We start from the raw sequence: 6,000 nt of genomic DNA on the forward strand, positions 1-6,000 counted from the left end.
GAAAGAACACAGTGGTGAGTAATTGGTACCGATCACTTATTGTGTTCATCAACCTGAATCCTATTGTGTGCTTGCTTGGGAGGAAGAGGAGGGAACCGAGGAGCACTGGGGGGGGGGGTACACACAGAGGGGCCTGGACAACATTGGGAAACTTATGTTGCACAAGGAGGATGATGGGTGCAGCAGGGGGGAAATTACTGGAATCGATCCCCTGTATGGTTCTCTCTGCAGCAGCTGAACACCAGCGGGAGGAAGAGAAGAAGCCAGTCTTCAGCTGCTGCAAAGAGATCCACACAGGGGATCGGTTCCAGTAACTGAGCCGATCACCCTCCCTACGCACATCCAATTTACCCAGCTGCCTGGGCCCCCCTGCTGGCCCGGGCCCCGTACAGGAACACTGGTGGTACCCCCTTATCCACAGCCCTGAAAGTGTCACATAATGACACCTCATCCATGGCTATGCCCAGCAGTACACAGACACTGCGCTCCAGGGACATGCTCCGCAGTGTATAGAACTCAGCACTCCACAATTAGGGTTGCCACCTCATCCCTTAAACAGCGAACACATATTAATTACACAGATTCTGGGGCTGACGGTGGAAATGAATCTAACTTGGTGCCTTATCTGCATTAAAACCACCCCAGAACCTGTGTAATTAATGTGTTCGCTGTTTAATGGATGAGGTGGCAACCCTAACCACAATACACCTGTACAGTGTGAGGAGGACACACACAAACACAAGCTTGCTGGAAGTGTCCATGGAAATGTATATAAAATACCGGCGGCTGTGCCAGGGGTAGGACTAATATTAGGACCAGAAAGAGCTTTCATTCGCTTCTAACGAGGCGTACAGCAATGTTTCTAGGAATGAGCATATGCTGGAAAAGGCAAGCCTAGGCTGTAACGGAATGAATTGGAGAATACCTGTTTCTCTCTGCTAGCTCACAGCAGCGGCGCCATGTAAATCTCCGATAAAATGGCGCCAGCGCACGCTCAGTTCTCCACCATAACCCCCTGCAAGGCTACGGGGAAATGGTGCGCGCATGCGTAGACGTTCTTCACTGTTTCTGTCGTGACATTTTAGAAACGTCACCTCTAGCAAACGAGGCCGCAGTGTCTTTGCGCATGCGCGCACTCTCGTTAGAGTTTATTAAGTGGCCTTTCCAAAGTGTGTGCTGAATGTAATACATATGGTGCCAGAGTAAACACAGGCAGCACGGGGCAACTGGTTATATAAAATTCATATATGTGATCAGCTATATGGAAGGATTGTACAAATTCAGAGCTTGGCTTCCTGGTGTTTTATGTTGATGCATATTTTATTTTTCTGCTTTACATGTGTTGCACTAAAGGAAAAAAACCGGCCCAGCACTTTATTTCAGGGATGTATCAGCCAGACCCCTATAACACAGCTCTACTCGGGAAGCTACATGAGGAGGGACTCGCAGCGCCTGGTGGAACAGCTACGTGAGCGGGGACTCGCAGCCCCTTTGTGCAACAGCTGCGTGAGCGGGGACTCGCAGCGCCTGGTGGAACAGCTACGTGAGCGGGGACTCACAGCGCCTGGTGGAACAGCTACGTGAGCGGGGACACCCTGCGCCTGGTGGACCAGTTAAGTGAGCGGGGACTCGCAGCGCCTAGTGGACCAGCTACATGAGCGGGGACTCGCAGCGGCTGGTGGACCAGCTCCGTGAGCAGGGACTCAAAGCGCCTGGTGGAGAAGCTACATGAGCAGGGACTCACAGTGCCTGGTGGACCAGCTCCATGAGCAGGGACTCACAGCGGCTGGTGGACCAGCTATATGAGCAGATACTTACAGCGCCTGATGCTCCAGCTACATGAGCAGGGACTCACAGTGCCTGGTGGACCAGCTCCATGAGCAGGGACTCACAGTGCCTGGTGGACCAGCTCCATGAGCAGGGACTCACAGCGCCTGATGGACCAGCTAAATGAGCAGATACTTACAGCGCCTGATGCTCCAGCTACATGAGCAGGGACTCGCCGTGTCTGTTGGACCAGCTACATGATCAGGGACTCGCAGCGCCTGGTGAACCAGCTACATGAGCAGGGACTCGCAGCGCCTGGTGAACCAGCTACATGAGCAGGGACTCGCAGCGCCTGGTGAACCAGCTACATGAGCAGGGACTCGCAGCGCCTGGTGAACCAGCTACATGAGCAGGGACTCGCAGCGCCTGGTGAACCAGCTACATGAGTAGGGACTCACAGCGCCTGGTGGACCAACTATAAGAGCAGGAACTCACAGTGGCTGGTGAACCAGCTACATAAGCGCAGACTCACAGCAGCTGGTGAACCAGCTACCTGAGCACAGACTCACAGCGGCTGGTGGACCAGCTACATGAGGAGGGACTCATAGCGGCTGGTGGACCAGCAACCTGAGCAGGGATTCACAGTGGCTGGTGAACTGGCTACATGAGCAGGGACTCACAGTGGCTGGTGAACCAGCTACATGAGCATGGACTTGCTAGCCACTGTGAGTCCGTGCTCATGTAGCTGGTCCACCAGCCGCTGTGAGTTCGTCTTTTTCCAGCTTCTTTCCCATAATGCACAGTTCAGTTCATCCTGGCACACAACCATTTCCCGCCAGAGGTACTGTATGCATATATGCAGCCTCTGGGTGGGTGGACTTTTACACAGAGAGACCACATATATGCATCCCTATGTGAACACTTTTCTATGCTAAGAGCATGAGCCCTGCTCGCTCCCAGCACAGTTACTGGCGAGGACTGGAAAGCTCCCGACGCATACCTGAGATTGGGAGCTTTCCAATCAAGTGACCGCCAATCACAGCAGTCACATGATCGGAATGCCACTTCCTGACATTTAAAATCTCTTAAGCCCCCCCTCACATCAAAGCCGATTTTGAAATCGTGCGACTTACAGTGAAGTCGCATGATTTCAAAATTGGGTGACCTGCCGATTTCAGTTGCAATTTGCAAGACATCTGACACAGATGTCAATGCAATTCGCTACAAAAATAGTGAATGCACTAATTTTAGAAATCCAACCAAGTCGGAACCGCACCAATATGACCGCTCTAATAGCAGACAATAGAGTGCAACTTGGCATATGATGTGCAAGTCGCATGACATGCAAATCGCATCCCAGGTCGCACCCGATGTGACGGGTGTAAAGGGCAAGGTGGCTTTAGCAGGAATGTATTAAGAGTGTGAGCAGACAGGTAGGTTTACTTCATTTCAGAAGACATAGCACGTCTCTTCTGTGATAACATGTTACCTTCTTCTGGGTGAGTGCATTGTGGAACAGGAAGAAGGGTCAGCCGCACACCGGAGGATATATGAATATAGGGTGTATTTATTGATCCATAGAACACACAAAACACCAGGACATGAATACAGGACTTGTTAACGTGTTTCCACGATCTCGTGCTTAATCATAACCAATGGTTATGATTAAGCACGAGATCATGTGAAACACGTTAACAAGTCCTGTATTCATGTCCTGGTGTTTTGTGTGTCCTATGGATCAATAAATACACCCTATATTCATATATCCTCCGGTGTGCGGCTGACCCTTCTTCCTGTTGCATCGTGTGTGGTAGCGAGCCTAAGTCTGCACCTGTTGTGGATTGACATTGATTGTTTGCCTGAGCAGTATACCTTTTGTTCTTTTGAGTGCATTGTGGTGGGCAGTTATTACACAGAGTACGGTTACAAACAACAGAACCTGTATTGAAGGCAAGGTTCAACTATAAAAACAGCCCAGTAGGTAGGTGCCCGACTGGAAACACTCACAGTTCTTAACAGGATTATGGAAGCCTCCGATGTGCCCACAGCGGCTGTCCCCAAGAGTGGAATACAACCTGGCCAGTCTAAGCCCAAATGAGAAGATTTCTGGAAGGACTGCTCTCCCTTACTTGTCCCTTCTTGACTGGAACCTTTCCCTACCGCTTTTTGCTTTCCCTGACAGCTGACCTGTCCCCTACCTATCCACTCGTAAAATGTATGCCAATCCTGGGACCCAGGGTCTTAAATAGACTCTGCCTGACCAAAGATGGCAACCAGAGTCACTGGAGGAGGCAGCATCCAACTGGATCGTTTACCCAGTGCCAAGAAAACCATAGAGGAGTGTGTTCCTTCTGGCTTCCTCTCCCTCTGCAAAGCTGCTGCATTTGAATTCCACCCACAGTGAAGAAAAGAGACAGCACCTTGGCTACATGCTCCCAGTTTTTTAATTTTAGACTTTAGTCTCGCTGTAAAGTGCTTGTAAAGGGTCAAGGTTTTTTTATCTTCATGCATTCTAGTCATAATGTATGGATCAATATAGGTTAATATTGGATTTAAAACATATGATGTACTGGAGGGAGCCAAGGTAGAGAAACCAAGGGAGTTGGATGGCGGTCAATGAGGTCAAGCGACTCCCAGAGAAGGAAGATTGTGAGAAGCATGGCGATAGTAATGGTGAATATTGGGTACCACAAGACCACACTTGCAGTGCACCAAGTTGTAGTAAGGCAATTGAATATTTACTAGAAGTTTTCAAGTCAACAGACAAAGGCAAAAGATTGTTAGTGCAGCTAAATTTTAGTATGAGTAGACTAGTCCCTAAGAACTCAGGTCACAGATGTGCAAATAGGGTAAATCACACAGCAACTACGATTAGGCGCTTAAAGGACCTATGGCCCCAGGTATAAACGGAAAAGAGAAGACTTTCCTGTGTCAATCCATCCACTTAAAGTCCTGATGTCACAGGCCCAAGAAACACCATTACAGTTTATAATAAATCAATAGGAGTATTGCAGTAAACTATTTCTGTGTGTAATGTCTCCCTAACATACACAGAAGTGAAACACAAAATCCTTAAATGAAGACAAGAGGGAAGAGTCTTGGCAATGGAATGTGTCCCACAATCTTCAGCTAGCTCAGTCAGGTTCCAATGGGATTGCTGTGCAATGGTGACCAGCAATAAGGAATAGCATATGCTAGTGTTTTCTATTAGAGGAGTTGTGGTCTAAGGAGATTAAATAAAGTTGTCTGCATGCAGTGTATTTGAAAGAGTGTACTCAGAGTGGGCCTCCACCCATTCATCATTCCTGAAGATACCAAGGCTCAAAGGATGGAAACGATCTGGAACACCCTCTTGAAGGATCCAGGCCCAGGAAGAAGTGCCTGAACTGTGCACCTGGCGCCACTGAGCTGAGATTCAGCTAGTAAGAGTCATAGCCTCTGTTGTGTTCACTTATTACAAATCCAAAAGCATCACACTATTGTCATATAAACACTTTGTAAAGTGTTTATTTTAAAAGTAAAGATTTTATTTTAAAGAAATAAAATAAAAAATCCTAAATATCAGCTTAAAATAGATAAGTTAAGCAAAAAATGACTATACAGGTGAAACTTGAAAAATTAGAATGTCGTGCAAAAGTTCATTTATTTCAGTAATGCAACTTAAAAGGTGAAACTAATATATGAGATAGACTCATTACATGCAAAGCAAGATAGTTCAAGGCGTGATTTGTCATAATTGTGATGATTATGGCTTACAGCTCATGAAAACCCAAATCCACAATCTCAGAAAATTAGAATATTACATGCAATCAATAAAACAAGGATTGTACATAGAACAATATCGGACCTCTGAAAAGTATAAGCATGCATATGTACTCAGTACTTGGTTTGGGCCCCTTTTGCAGCAATTACTGCCTCAATGCATCGTGGCATGGAAGCTATCAGCCTGTGGCACTGCTGAGGTGTTATGGAAGACCAGGATGCTTCAATAGCGGCCTTCAGCTCTTCTGCATTGTTCGGTCTCATGTCTCTCATCTTTCTCTTGGCAATGCCCCATAGATTCTCTATGGGGTTCAGGTCAGGCGAGTTTGCTGGCCAATCAAGCACAGTAATCCAGGTTTTGGTGCTTTTGGCAATGTGGGCAGGTGCCAAGCCCTGCTGGAAAATGAAGTCAGCATCCTCATAAAGCTCGTCTGCGGAAGGAAGCATGAAGTGCTCCAAAATCTCCTGGTA

At 47.7% G+C, this 6,000-nt stretch overlaps 1 protein-coding gene across 2 annotated transcripts in view; it reads right to left on the reverse strand.

Moving 5' to 3' along the window:
- The window catches only part of NSRP1 (nuclear speckle splicing regulatory protein 1), a 111,399-nt gene extending 110,375 nt beyond the window's left edge, over nt 1-1,024 (reverse strand). The window contains exon 1 of one of the 2 annotated variants that reach the window (XM_089683043.1): nt 926-1,024. The gene's annotated coding sequence lies outside the window, so the exon portion shown is untranslated. The remainder of the gene's footprint in view (nt 1-925) is intronic. The other variant, XM_089683044.1, reaches the window with a different exon arrangement.
- Between the last annotated feature and the right edge of the window lie 4,976 nt (nt 1,025-6,000).

The sequence above is a fragment of the Staurois parvus genome, unplaced genomic scaffold (assembly GCF_062004578.1).
Source record: "Staurois parvus isolate SC_StPar_1 unplaced genomic scaffold, SC_StPar_1.0 ptg000299l, whole genome shotgun sequence".
NCBI lineage: Eukaryota > Metazoa > Chordata > Amphibia > Anura > Ranidae > Staurois > Staurois parvus.